This window comes from Gossypium hirsutum, chromosome A10 (genome assembly GCF_007990345.1).
Source record: "Gossypium hirsutum isolate 1008001.06 chromosome A10, Gossypium_hirsutum_v2.1, whole genome shotgun sequence".
In the NCBI taxonomy this organism is placed as follows: Eukaryota; Viridiplantae; Streptophyta; class Magnoliopsida; order Malvales; family Malvaceae; genus Gossypium; species Gossypium hirsutum.
The window spans coordinates 112,795,052-112,808,128 of record NC_053433.1 but is presented as its reverse complement, the minus strand read 5'-3'; the positions used below and the strand labels follow the sequence as shown (position 1 = coordinate 112,808,128).

Below are 13,077 nucleotides of genomic sequence, written 5' to 3'. Positions count from 1 at the left end.
TAGTTTGAGATATATTAATTTTCGTGAAACAAGGTCGGAGTAGATTTGAGTTCCCCTATTCTGAATTTGAAAAATCATAAAAAATTGTAAAAAAAATGATTATGAGTTTAAATTTATATGTTTAAATTATTAATGAGTCTATTTTCAATAAAAACAAACGAAAAAAAAATCATTCAAACCACGTACTAAGAGATAATTAATTTTTAGTAAAGAAATGTCAAAACTGTCAAGCAACAGAACAAAGAGAAATTTGAATAATTTACTGTGCTGATTGGCTGAATTATAAATTCTAAAATTTTTATGGTAAAAAGATATTTGAGTCTAGTTTTAAAAAAATCAAGCGGATCTTAATTTCGAATTTTGTAGCTCAAGATATAAACAATTTAATGACTATGACTCAAGTGGACAGCTTTGTTATGAACATATAAGTAAATAGTGGAATTATAGACAATGTTACGTATAAGCATGTTATATATTAAAAGCTAAAGGTTTTAATAAATATATACATAAAGGATGTGGAATGGAGAGGAGGAGGAAAAAATATATGAATATATATATATATATAGTAAGTGAATTTGAAATGTTTTGAAATGGTTGTAAGTGATGGAATGATTAATACATGTGAATATGTTTAAACAAATTGATAAAATAATAAGTGAATAATTGTTAATTGATGTGATATTGAATTCTTGTTAAAATTTTATGAAGAATTAAATTGATTAGCACAATTTAGAAATAAATATGAAATATACATAAAGAGGGTAAACTACTTTGAAAGTGCAAGTCTTCCAATGGTTTTATTTGTAAAACTTTAATATTTGTGCTTATTTTATAAACTTTGTTATCTTTTATTGAATATCATGCTTTTATGAGGATTGGAGATTAGAAATAGATGTAAGTGGATGATATGTAAAATGAAGTGGTAGTTATGACATCTGAATACGATTCAAGTAATGATATAAATAAATAAATAAAAATAAATCGTGGAACTTGTAGGAAAATAGAGACAACGTCACGATAACAAGTTCGCCATGTCATGACGTGAAAACCCCAACATCGCGACGACAGTTCAACATTTTTTATGAACTATACAATTTGGCCTTTGATCAATTGTGGATGTTTTAATAAGCTCCTTTAACTCATAATTAGTTTTATTGTAAATTCAATTATTACTGAAACAAGTTAATGATATATATTAATTAAAGAATATGATACATTGATCTGAAATTTTCAATAGTTGCTTCGACAACGAATGTGACATCCTAATGCCTTGACTCGGTAATCGGGTTGACTATGGGGTGTTATATATTTTATACTATAAAATATTTATTAATAAATATTTTCAAATTTTATTATGTATTTATTATCAAAATATTAATATAAATATTTTCAATAATATATTAAGACTATTATTTAAAATTATTATTGTTAAATTAAAATTGTAATATCAAATAATTTATTATTTTAATAAATTATATTAATAATTTATTGTATTATTGAATATAAATAATTAAATTGGTATGTTTAATAATATTCAACATTAGAATATTTTATATTTTTTATTATCAATATAATAATATTAGTCTTGATTCAAGTTAATTTTTATATAAAATAAAATTACTGATAAAGAAGTTTTTTTGAAAAATGATTTGCACTTTTTAATTACATTTTTAACAAAAATTAAAAAATGAACTTACTTTCCGTTAACCTAAGTCATTTTTCACTAAACAAATTATATTCTATTAAACAAGCAAAAAAGATTACAGAAAATATTTTCTACAACTCATTTACTTTTAAGCAAACACCTAAAAATCTGAAAACCTGGTTAAAATTTGGGAAACTAAAAATTTTTTTATTACAGTTTTTAACAAAATTTGGATTTTTCATTATGTTTTCATTCATTTTTATTTTTCAAAATATAGTTTTCTTAATATTTCATTTTTTATTTTTAATTATTATTAATATATTAATTTTATTTTTTAAAATAATTGAATTAAAAACTAAAAGTTCAATCCCTCAAACTGTGGATCGGTTGTTACAACATTGGTTTGGTTAATGTTACTTTTATTTACTTATAAAGGCTTAAGCAAAGAATGGACTGGTCTTAGGGAAAAAAAGAATATGTCCATGTTTGACCTAAATTGGGCAACGTGATGAGCAGTGAAGAAGATAAACATAAAATTCATTCATTTTCATCATTTTGTTTGAAACCTTGAATCAGCTTCAGTCTTCTATAAAGAGGAAAAGATTGAGTCACAATTTGATTCTCTGAAATTTTATCTATTTTTTATATATTTTTTAAAATTAAGAACAAATTAATAGAATACTTAAATATTAAGAGATTAAATTTATTATCATGCTAATAAAAAATAATAATGTCAGACTTCCGTTAGTAACTTAACAACAACATAGGGGCCAAAAAATCAATTAAAATTTTATATTTAAAAGTACAAAATAAAAATACTCTTATAATTAGGTGACTATTTGTATAGTTTATCCTACAATATTTTAAATAATTATATACTTATACCTTTAAATATCTTTAAACTTGAAAAAGGCCTAAATCCAAACAGTCAACACCATACGCACTAATGTTTGACGCCAAAAGAACCAATGATGATCCTCATTTATTTATACTTTTAGAGGGATTGACCACTTATATTTGGAATTCTGGTTATTTGGAACCTTTGTATCTTTGACTGATTACTATTGTCGTACTATCTTTGACTGTGTATGATCTATGAGATGAACTTCTTCTAAATCAAAAAGAGAAAAAAAAAAACCTTAAACCCCTAAAACAAGATCAAATGATCATGACCTAAGCCCTAGGCCCAAGTACTAAACATAACATACCATACATATAAGGGCCAAGTTTAAACTTTAACCAAATTTCGATGTTAAAATTTATTTATTAAACAAATTGAACACATTAAATTTATTATGTTCATGAATAAATTTATTTGTACTCATTTAAAGTTTATTTAAAACTTGATTTATTGTTCTATTAGCATAGATTAATAAAATTGTTATTTGTGTGTTTATTTTATTTGTTTATAATATAAGTGTTAATACTTATGTTTCACTATTTTATATATAAAAATAATATATATGTTTATTTATTTTAATGAACATGAACAAATAAATATGAATGAAGTAATTTTTTTTTTACTCAAAAAGATATTGTTTTGAGTTTTGTTTCACCTGCATAATGTACCACAATTGGAATTGTTTAGTTACTGACCAAATTTTCGACAATTTATTGTTTTCCATATGAGTTTGCAATGGTTGATGTAAGATTTGACGGTGTCTCACATGGAGTGGTACTAAGAGTCAGTAATATGGTGGTGGGCACAAGTCTAGATCCAAGCAGATAACAGCAAAAAAACAGCCAGAACCATGCAATACCATTTCTAACAATAGATATGGCAGATACCTAATTGACTTGGAAATAAATTCAAACAGAAATGTCTTTCTTTTATAGCTTCTTTAACTGTTTAATGCAAAACCGCTGATCATCATTGAATGTTGAGAGCATTTTCTTTGAATTTTATATCTTTCCTCCATATATTTCAAAACGATTACATCAAAAGTAGACCTAAGCTACCATAACAGGATCACCAAAAGTCTGTCCCAAATGTTAAGAAACTCCTTCGGTTTCTTGCAGAAGATGACTTCAGAATTTTTTGTTGCCCAAAAAGACACTTGTCAATTCTGTCTTGGACTCCAAGGAATCCTTAAGTAACCTCAAAGCCTACCAGGGAGAACAAACAAAAAAAAACACTAAGAATCATGATATATATATAAGAGAGAGAGAGAGAGTAGTTTTTAAGAGTTTAAATACCTCATTCATTCCCAAATCAACAACCTTCTCTTGAAGTGCTCCAACATCCTTAACATTGAACTTGTTGAGCATAGTAAATTAGTAATGCTGGAGACTGTAGACATTGGTTTAACAGCCAAATCGTTCATCACCATATATGTCACTACCCCTTTCACAAATCCTCCTCCATCAGTTGTTTCTCCTTTCCCGACATTTGGACCTACAACCGTCACCTCAGTCTCCATCCGTTTCTTACACTGAGGACAAGCCATGCCCGAATCATCAGCCACATCGCGATGATAACTGTTAGGACACATGTACACTTTCCTACCCGCATCATAACCAAGCAAGAGTGGGACACCAGAAGCTGGAGTTGGAGCCCTAGGGTTGAGCAATGAATCTTTGTTTTGGTTGGGTTGCATGTAGGTTTCACTGAGCTTTTCGATACTCTCGTAGAGGCTTCCATGAGAACCCACCATAGAACCCACCATGGAGTTTGTTTTGAGAAGCTTAGTAACAGTGCCAAGAGGCAAACAAAGGAGGTTAAATAGAAAATCAACAAAATCTTTCCCTGCTTCAGCAAAAAGGACTTTGTTACTCTTGCAGTCAATAAGGAGCTTCAAGAATCAAGCTCACCTTAGAACTCGCAGCCATGGTTTTTGCAACAAATTAACACTGTGGTGAGCTATTTTGTAGTGAGCTGAGCATGCTCCATCTTATAGGAGAAGTTAAATTGTTTGTGTGGGGTTCCCAAGGTTTAATTATGATCTTAATTTTGTTTATACCATTTAAAAGCTTGGTCATCGGAAACAAGCAAAGTTGCATGCGGAGAAAACACATAATCGATGTGATCCGGCAGCTTTATCCAAATCTTAATACTAGCTTCGAAAGAATCGATGCATAATTATTTGATTAGCAACTATGCAGAGAAAACACATCGCCTCTATCCATTTCGTAGCGAGCATGAAGATCAGGTGTGCAGTGCTTGTGATAAGTTTACGTATTTCACAAACAAATGTAGGCTTTGCAATTTTAATTTGCATCACAACTGTCTTAAAGTGCCACTTACAGCTCAACCCAGATCTGATGTATATCCTTTCACACTCACTTATCATCATCTGACAATTATTCAGAAAGTCGTCCAATTTCTACCTTCACCACCAAGGTAAGTACCTTACTTTATCGTTTCAAATTCACTAACATCTTTAACGTTGAACTTGTTGAGCAATTATGACAGTGGTGGGACTCGAGGAGCCCTTAAAAACATTACCAGAAACTAAAACCTAACAGTGTTGGCAACCACGAGAGGAACACTATCAAATAATACTTTGAACTGGAACTTGATGGGCCATTCCAGAACAGGAAATAAGCCTCCAAAAATAGGCGTATGCCGCAATAAGCGGCGAGCACACGGTATTCTTTAGTAAAAGGCGAAAGAATAGTTCGCTCTGTACTCACCGCACGGCTCCGTGATTTTACCGGGATGATTCGCGCTTTCATTTATAAAAGATGGTAGAGAGGCCTTATCTGTCTTTATGGAATGTGGGATTCTGCTCCTTTCTAAACCTTAGCAACTTCTTTTCCACCTCATTAAAAAATAAATGAAAAATCCAAATAATGTAAAACAAGCAGATACCAAAAGCACCAAACCCATGACTTTAGGCATTACATTTTTCCGCTAGCAACAACACCATCGACAAAACCCATAGAAGCTAAAGTTCAATAAATAAGAGATGCTACTAAAATTAAATATATACACAATGGATTCAGAAAACAATACCATTCTCCATAAATTTCATTGTACAAACATTCACATTTGTTTTAACTTCTAAACTCAAATTTTAATTAATTAACAAATTAATATAATAAGAAATACAAATTTATGCATGTAAATAGTACTTCCTCTCTTCCCAATAAAAATACACGTGTTGGTAGCAATCAATTAATGACTAATGGGAAATAGATGGCCAAAAGCAAAATATGACTACTTTCCTTCATTGGGTCTCAAACAAACTGTGTTGAAGTGATTCACAAGGGATTCTTTCAACTATTTTCAACATACAGATGGTGTAATTTATAGATCATTTAGCTTTAACAATTTTCAAGAGAGATTGGATCCCTGCATGCAAACTTACATATACACTTAAAAGGGTGTCACATGAAATGGGTTGGAAAATCGTTGTCGTTAAATTCAAATTTTTTGGTTCATTAGCATTTATCGCTCTTATTAATTTCAAAGCTCTCTTCCATTTGGTCATTTAGAGATAAAACGTGTTTTTAGCATAAGCTTATAAAATCGTTAAGTTTAGGAAAAATCATTTGATATTTTTAGAAATCATGTTTTCAGATAAAACCATCATAGTGGAAAGTAAGTTAAATCCAAAAATCGAAAACCAAAGCCAAACAATTTAAAACAGTCAGAGAGTCCTAGAAAATACAAACTCTCAAATCGTAACGCAAAACTTAAATAAAAACTAAAACAAATAAAACAGTTTTGGTTAGTGGTCACTGTTGATTCCTCCGCAGCACCGATCCGCCTAACTCTGTGGATTACCTGTACATATTAAACCAAATAGGGTGAGTTTACGTAAATTCAGCGTGTAACCCAACAAATTTAAGCATGCACACAACCAGAAAATCAGAATCAAACAGATATAAATTCGGGCCTAAGCCCATTACAATCACAGATGCATGTTCGGGCCTAAGCCCATTACAATCACAGATGCATGTTCGGGCCTAAGCCCATCTCAGATACAGATACAGAAATACAATCATCATTAGAAATCAGATATCCTACCCCTACCTCTACACACCATCTCCGACCATCCCAACACACCATGTGGGGTTTAAAACACCCACCCAGCCCTACATACCATATTGTATCGATGTGGCACATAATAGATATATGCAGCCACGCTGCCAGATAATAGGCAAAACTATCTTTTAGAGCACTTCCTCCATTATAATAATCCCTCCCCAATAACCGTAACAAAACAGAACATGCATACAGAATTACAGATAATACATGCTTAACATGCTTATAAAAACGGATAGCAGATATACATGGCACAGACATGCTCAGAACAATACATTAATCTAGCAGAACACATAGTTTTAGGGTTAGTAAGCCTTTACCGACCCTAGGTAGGTCCACAGTCGACTAGGACAACCCATACGACCTTACAGAAAATTTCAGTATAATGGGCCCACATGCCCGTGTAGGCCCACACGTCCAGATTAGCTTTGCCCGTGTGGCCCACACGCCCAGTCTGGTTTAGCCCCGTGTAACCCACACAGCCACACTCCGGCCATCATAAGGCCATGTCTTGCGCACTGCTTGGCCTTCGTCGATCACACGACTGTGTCGTTGCACACGGCCTACCACACGGTCGTGTGGCATTGACAGTAAGGTTTTTGGCTTTTGCTGAAAACTCGTTTTCTTGTGTTTCAGGTACATACCTAGTGTCGTTTCCGCAGTGAAAAACTCCCAAGGCTCCTGAACATACGAACAATACAAAAAACCCAATCAATTTCACTTATCAAGACCATTCCAAACGACAAACTCGAGAACAACCTCAAACAAAGGTTCAATTTCTTACCAAAAGAGAAACGATCGCTCGAATAAACTACTCGTTAAAAGACACGTCCTAGACCCCTTGAACAGCACCTAAACAAGAAACCACCACGTTACTAAAAACCCCAAAAGCAGTTTCCAAGAGCTCAAAACTTCACTAGGACTTACTTACAACGGAACGAACGAAGGTTACAGCACCCCAACCACAGAGATTAGAAAACAAGAAGACGAACAGAAATCCAAGAAGATCGAAATCAAAGGCAAAACTTAGAAGAGGGAAAATTAGAGAAGAAACATTAAAAATCTGAGTAGAAATTCGATAGGAGAGAGAATATTTGAGAAAAAGAATAAAAATAAAAATAGGATATCCCCAAATCCATCAAATTTCTCCCACTAAACCCATTACATCTCAACAAACACAGAATTCCAGTTCAACCGGAACTCTCACCGATAATAGAGCAAAAATAAACTCTCACGCTCGCATAGGGATTCAAACACAAAACCTCCACACAACACACAGACTCTCTTACCACTCAAACTAGCAAGCTCATTTTGACATGGTTTACAAATAATTAAATATAAGCCCACTAAGCAAGTATAAGGCTTACATCAGAAAAATACCAAAATTTACCTAAGGTAAGGCTTGAATTCAAGACCTCTCAAACACACCCAGAACACTTAACCACTAAAGCAGACAAATATTTGTGTCAAAATTTTACAGAAGCAGACATAAGAAATTTGAGGCGTTACAGATGGTGTAATTTTTAGATCATTTAGCTCTAACAGTTTTCGAGATTGGATCCCTGCATGCAAACTTACATATACACTTAAAAGGAATCCTTTACCTCAACTACTCTCATACCAATAACATTCTAGACTTTGAACTTTGTTGAGCAAAGGAATAGTTAACATAGGCCTCACCATTAGTTCATCCATGACCATACAAGTAACACCCTCACATGAGGATGAACCCTTGTTTGTAAGTTTCTCAAGAGTCATATTTTGTAAATAAAGTTAATTTATTTATAAATTTTAAATTCTTATTATTTGTTATTTTTTTATTTAATATAAATAAGACTATTTTGAGAATATAAAAAATTGATAGGGATATTTTAGGTAGAATAAAAAGGCAATAGAAATAATTTAGGCATTAGAACTTAATAAGGGCAATTTAGGCATTTAATTTTGTAAACAAAGTTAATTTATTTATTTATAAATTTTAAAATTTATTTTTAGTTATTTTTATTTAATATATATCTATATAAAATATATTTTTACCTCCTCTTTATTCCAAGAAAGTTAATAGGGCTAAAGTCATTTAAACTCACCATCTTTTAATTCTATACTACTTTAATATATAAAATATTTTGGGTGAAAAATTATATCTTTAAGAAATTTACTTGCAAATAGTCTATTAAAGGTGCAATAATTATGCATATTATTTATTTTATTGAATAAACATATTAATTTATTAAAGATACTGTTATAATTATATTTTTAACATATTGATAGTAATTTTAATACTACAAATACAAGTAAAATATTAATGTAATATTGGTAATACATTTATTAGAATATTAATTATTTCTAACTATTATATTAATACACAAAAACTCTAATTTATGTAGAAAATACATTGGAGAGGATAAAAGAAAAAGAGAGAGGAGGAAATCGAAAAGTCCTCCATTACGGGAGAAACTGATAATTTATTTGTGATTTGATATTGAATTGTTGTTAGGGTAAGTTTATATATGTTACTATTATGGTTTGGCTTCCTTTTTAAATGTTTTATAACATTCATTTGATTTAGAAACCAAAATAATAGTCTTTTCGAGATTATTGGTTGCTTTTTACCATTCCGTGTTATTGGATGAAGTCTTGGAAGTCTCCAACAGCCTCTTAATTGAAGATAAGTATCTCGTTTCTGCATGTTAACGGTTTTTACCATATTGATTTGCACAAACTCGAGATTACCTATTAACGAAGCCATTTGCATTCCACATCTAATCGGAAGAAAAAAAATGAATTAAACATTTAATAAAAAAAATCTCTCAAATATTCCCTTCTTTAATTTACTCACAAGATAAGAATAAATAAGAAAAAAATTGAATAATAACATGCTATTGATTAAAGCGCAAGATAAAGTAAAATTATTTTCTTCTCTTGTTATATTTATTAATTTTTTACTCTTTAAAATTAATAATAAAACTTGATTAATTTTTATTCCTTATTCTCACAATATTTCATGTCAGTTACAAAACAATAACCTACTTAGAATTTGTTAACTTTTCTATTGAAAATCAAAATATATAGAATTATAATCTCATATATACTTTATTTTATTAAAATTTTCCATTATATTATTTTTCCTTTCTATATTCCATATAGAATCATTTACCTATGAAGGAGAATACGCTATCAATATTCCATATAACCATATAATACGCTAATTTTTCGAGAGTAATAATTAAATGAATAACCATTTATTCTTTTTTTTTTTATAAGTCACAAAAAAAAAAACATAACTTAGAGGTAAGGAAAAGTTAAAAGCATCTCAGGTTTACTATTACTTACCATTCTTACAAGCATTTCATGATTCTCATAAATTGGAACAATATAAATATTTGAATTATAAGTTTAGCTTCCATTAACCCATTTTGTTGTTTTTTAATAAACAAACAAACAAGTAAACAAACAAAAAGGCAAAGATGAGCCTTCTACACTTTAGCCATGGACATCTACTGGTGTCCATTGATAGCCACAGCCACGAAATTGAAAAGGAGCATTGCTCAGGATGTGGGGAATTAGTGTCAGGTTCGAGCTTTGGTTGTGTGGAGTGGGTTTTACCTAGACAAGCAGTGTGCTGAGGCACCTGCTGAGATGAATCACCCTTTCCATCGTAACCACAACCTTAATCTTCTTACAAGGAATCCATACGTGGGTAGACGTATCTGCAATTTCTGCGAAAAAACCTGTGAGAATTTTGTTTATCATTGTTCTTGCAATTTAGACTTTCATATCAAATGTGCATTACTTTCTCATAGCATTGCTGAGAAAAGAAATGCAGAGTTCCAAGACATTCCCCGTATAGATCCATCGATCAATACAGGAAATGTTACTGAAGAACTCAAAAAGCTAAATGTACCTGTTGGAAGCCATTATTAGATTCTGTATACTTTTCTCCTAATTGTGGCTTTTACCTACATGCAAAATGTGTTGATCTACCTGCAGAAATCAATCATCTTTTCCACCAAGAACATCCTCTCTTTTTACAATTTAACAGTCAAAGACTCTTTTGCAAGATTTGTCAAGAACCCCAACGTCCAGGATTTGTTTATTGTTGTTCACCTTGCAAATTTGTCCTTCATATCCAATGTGCCAATCACAAACATCCTCTTATTCTTCAGTTTTTCAGTGAACGTCTTCCTTGCCAAATATGTCAAAAAGCCTCCAACCTTGATGATGTCGTGTATTTTTGTTCAATTTGCAAGTTTGTCCTTCATATTAGGTGTGTGTCATCACCACTGATTATAGAAGATAAACTTCATCATGAGCATTCATTCATCTTATTTCAGAGACAAGTCTCATTTTGTGATGCTTGTGGCACTATAGGGAATTATGTTCCTTATATTTGTTCTACATGCAATATTGCGGTCCATAAAAAATGCATTTCAGTGCCACGTATCATCAAATTTTATCAGCATCAGCACAACATTTCCCACACATATTTCATTGAACAACGTGAACATGAAACTTGGGAATGTAGATTTTGCTTCGAGGAGGTGAACACTGAGCATGGAAGTTACTTTTGTTCTAAATGCAATTTCATTGTCCATGTAAATTGTGCAACAAAAGACACTCGTCGCTATTATGAGGTTGACTCAATAGAAGCGATAGACTCAGAGGAACCTGTTGATTTGAGAGAAATTGTGACAGCCACGTGGATTAAACATTTATGGCATCAACATATCTTAACATTGAGTGGAGACATTCAAGATTTTAAACAATGTGACGGTTGCCTTCTACCCATCGTTACTTCTTATTATTGTTGCTCACAGTGTGACTTCTTTCTCCACAAAACTTGTGCTGAATTACCTGTAAAGAAGCATTTTTGGTTTCACTATTGCCAAAGGCTTTTTAAACTTACTTCTGGTTGCATTTTTCAATGTGATATTTGCAGTTATTTAACAAGTGGCTTTGCCTATATCTGTGATAAATGCGAAAGTAGTTGTTGTTTGCGATGTTCTTTGGTTTCTGATATGCCAAGATCCCAAGGACATGAACACCGTCTCTATCCATTTCGTAGCGAGCATGAAGATCAGGTGTACAGTGCTTGTGATCAGTCTACGTGTTTCACATACAAATGTAAGCATTGCAGTTTTAATTTGCATCAAAACTGTCTTACATTGCCACTTACAGCTCAACACAGATCTGATGTACGTTATTACACTCTAACTTATCATGATAATGACAATTATTCAAAAAGTTATTATTGCGATATCTGTGAGAAAGAAAGGAACCCAGAATGCCAAAAAAGGAGATCATCTACATCCTCTCACTTGTGTCAAAAAAGTTCAATATTATCCAGAATGCCAAATCTGTGGTAAGCTTTGCCTTGATCAGTCCCTTGAATGTAAGACAATTGGATGCAGTTATATTGTTCATTGGGAGTGTAAATAAGGCAAAAGGGGTTTGCATATAGCAAAATAAATGTTGCTTTTGGTTGGTTGTTTTAGAACTATATTTCAATTATTCTCTATGGTGTGTCATTGTTTGAATTATTATTTAAAATATCAATGGTTCTGGCTTGATCTATATATGTATACCATAGTATGTAACTTGCATTCGATTTATGATATTTCTTACAGATATTTGAAGATTCCAGGCTTCTTTATTTTTCAGATCAATTAATTGATTTGCAATCATCTGAATTGATTTCTTCCACATACGAAATGTGGTATATTGAACAACATCAACATTAACAATATCTTGTTTTTGGTCTTTCAATTCTCTATGTTTTGAGAAACCAAGAAAAACACCTACAAAATCACGAGCCAAGTTTAGTCTAGCTCACTAGAATATATGTTATCTAAACTTGACAGTAAGTATTAGATATGGATATGTAGTTAATAAGGTTATGTTGGTTTTTTATAACATTTTTCTTACATATACTCATGGTAAGGGTCTCTCCTATTTTAATCAATTGTTAAGCGTTTGATCTTCATTCTAGATATATAATAGCTTTAAAACTTGTGATCAGCGTCTACTTTTTAATGGGTTCACTGAACGTGAATGATTAGTCAATGGGTTTACTCTAGTGGATACTTTAATAAACTAAAAAATTGTGTTAAACAGGGACAAATCTTAATTTTTTTTAAAAAGAAACCGAATTAAATTATAAATTATAAATTTTTAAGAGGTTAAAATAAAATTTTATTATATATTAATTTATGATTTATTATGGGCTAAAGAACTTGTGTGTCCTTAAATCTACTCTTAGTGTCAAACACAAATCTCAAATACTAATATTAAAAACAAAAAGAGAGAGAATAATCCAAATAATGTAAACCAAGAAAAACCAAAAATACCAAACTCATGGCTCTGACAAATATTATGTTATTTCGCAGCTATTAACATCATAAATTAAAAGACAAAACTCATACAAGCCATATGCCAAAAAAAA

The 13,077-nt window shown here is 31.3% G+C and overlaps 1 non-coding gene across 1 annotated transcript; it reads right to left on the bottom strand.

Moving 5' to 3' along the window:
* Positions 1-5,170: 5,170 nt before the first annotated feature.
* On the bottom strand, positions 5,171-5,287 carry LOC121208955 (U5 spliceosomal RNA). Its single transcript, XR_005904077.1, has one exon. It is a non-coding gene; the product is annotated as a U5 spliceosomal RNA (small nuclear RNA).
* Positions 5,288-13,077: the final 7,790 nt, after the last annotated feature.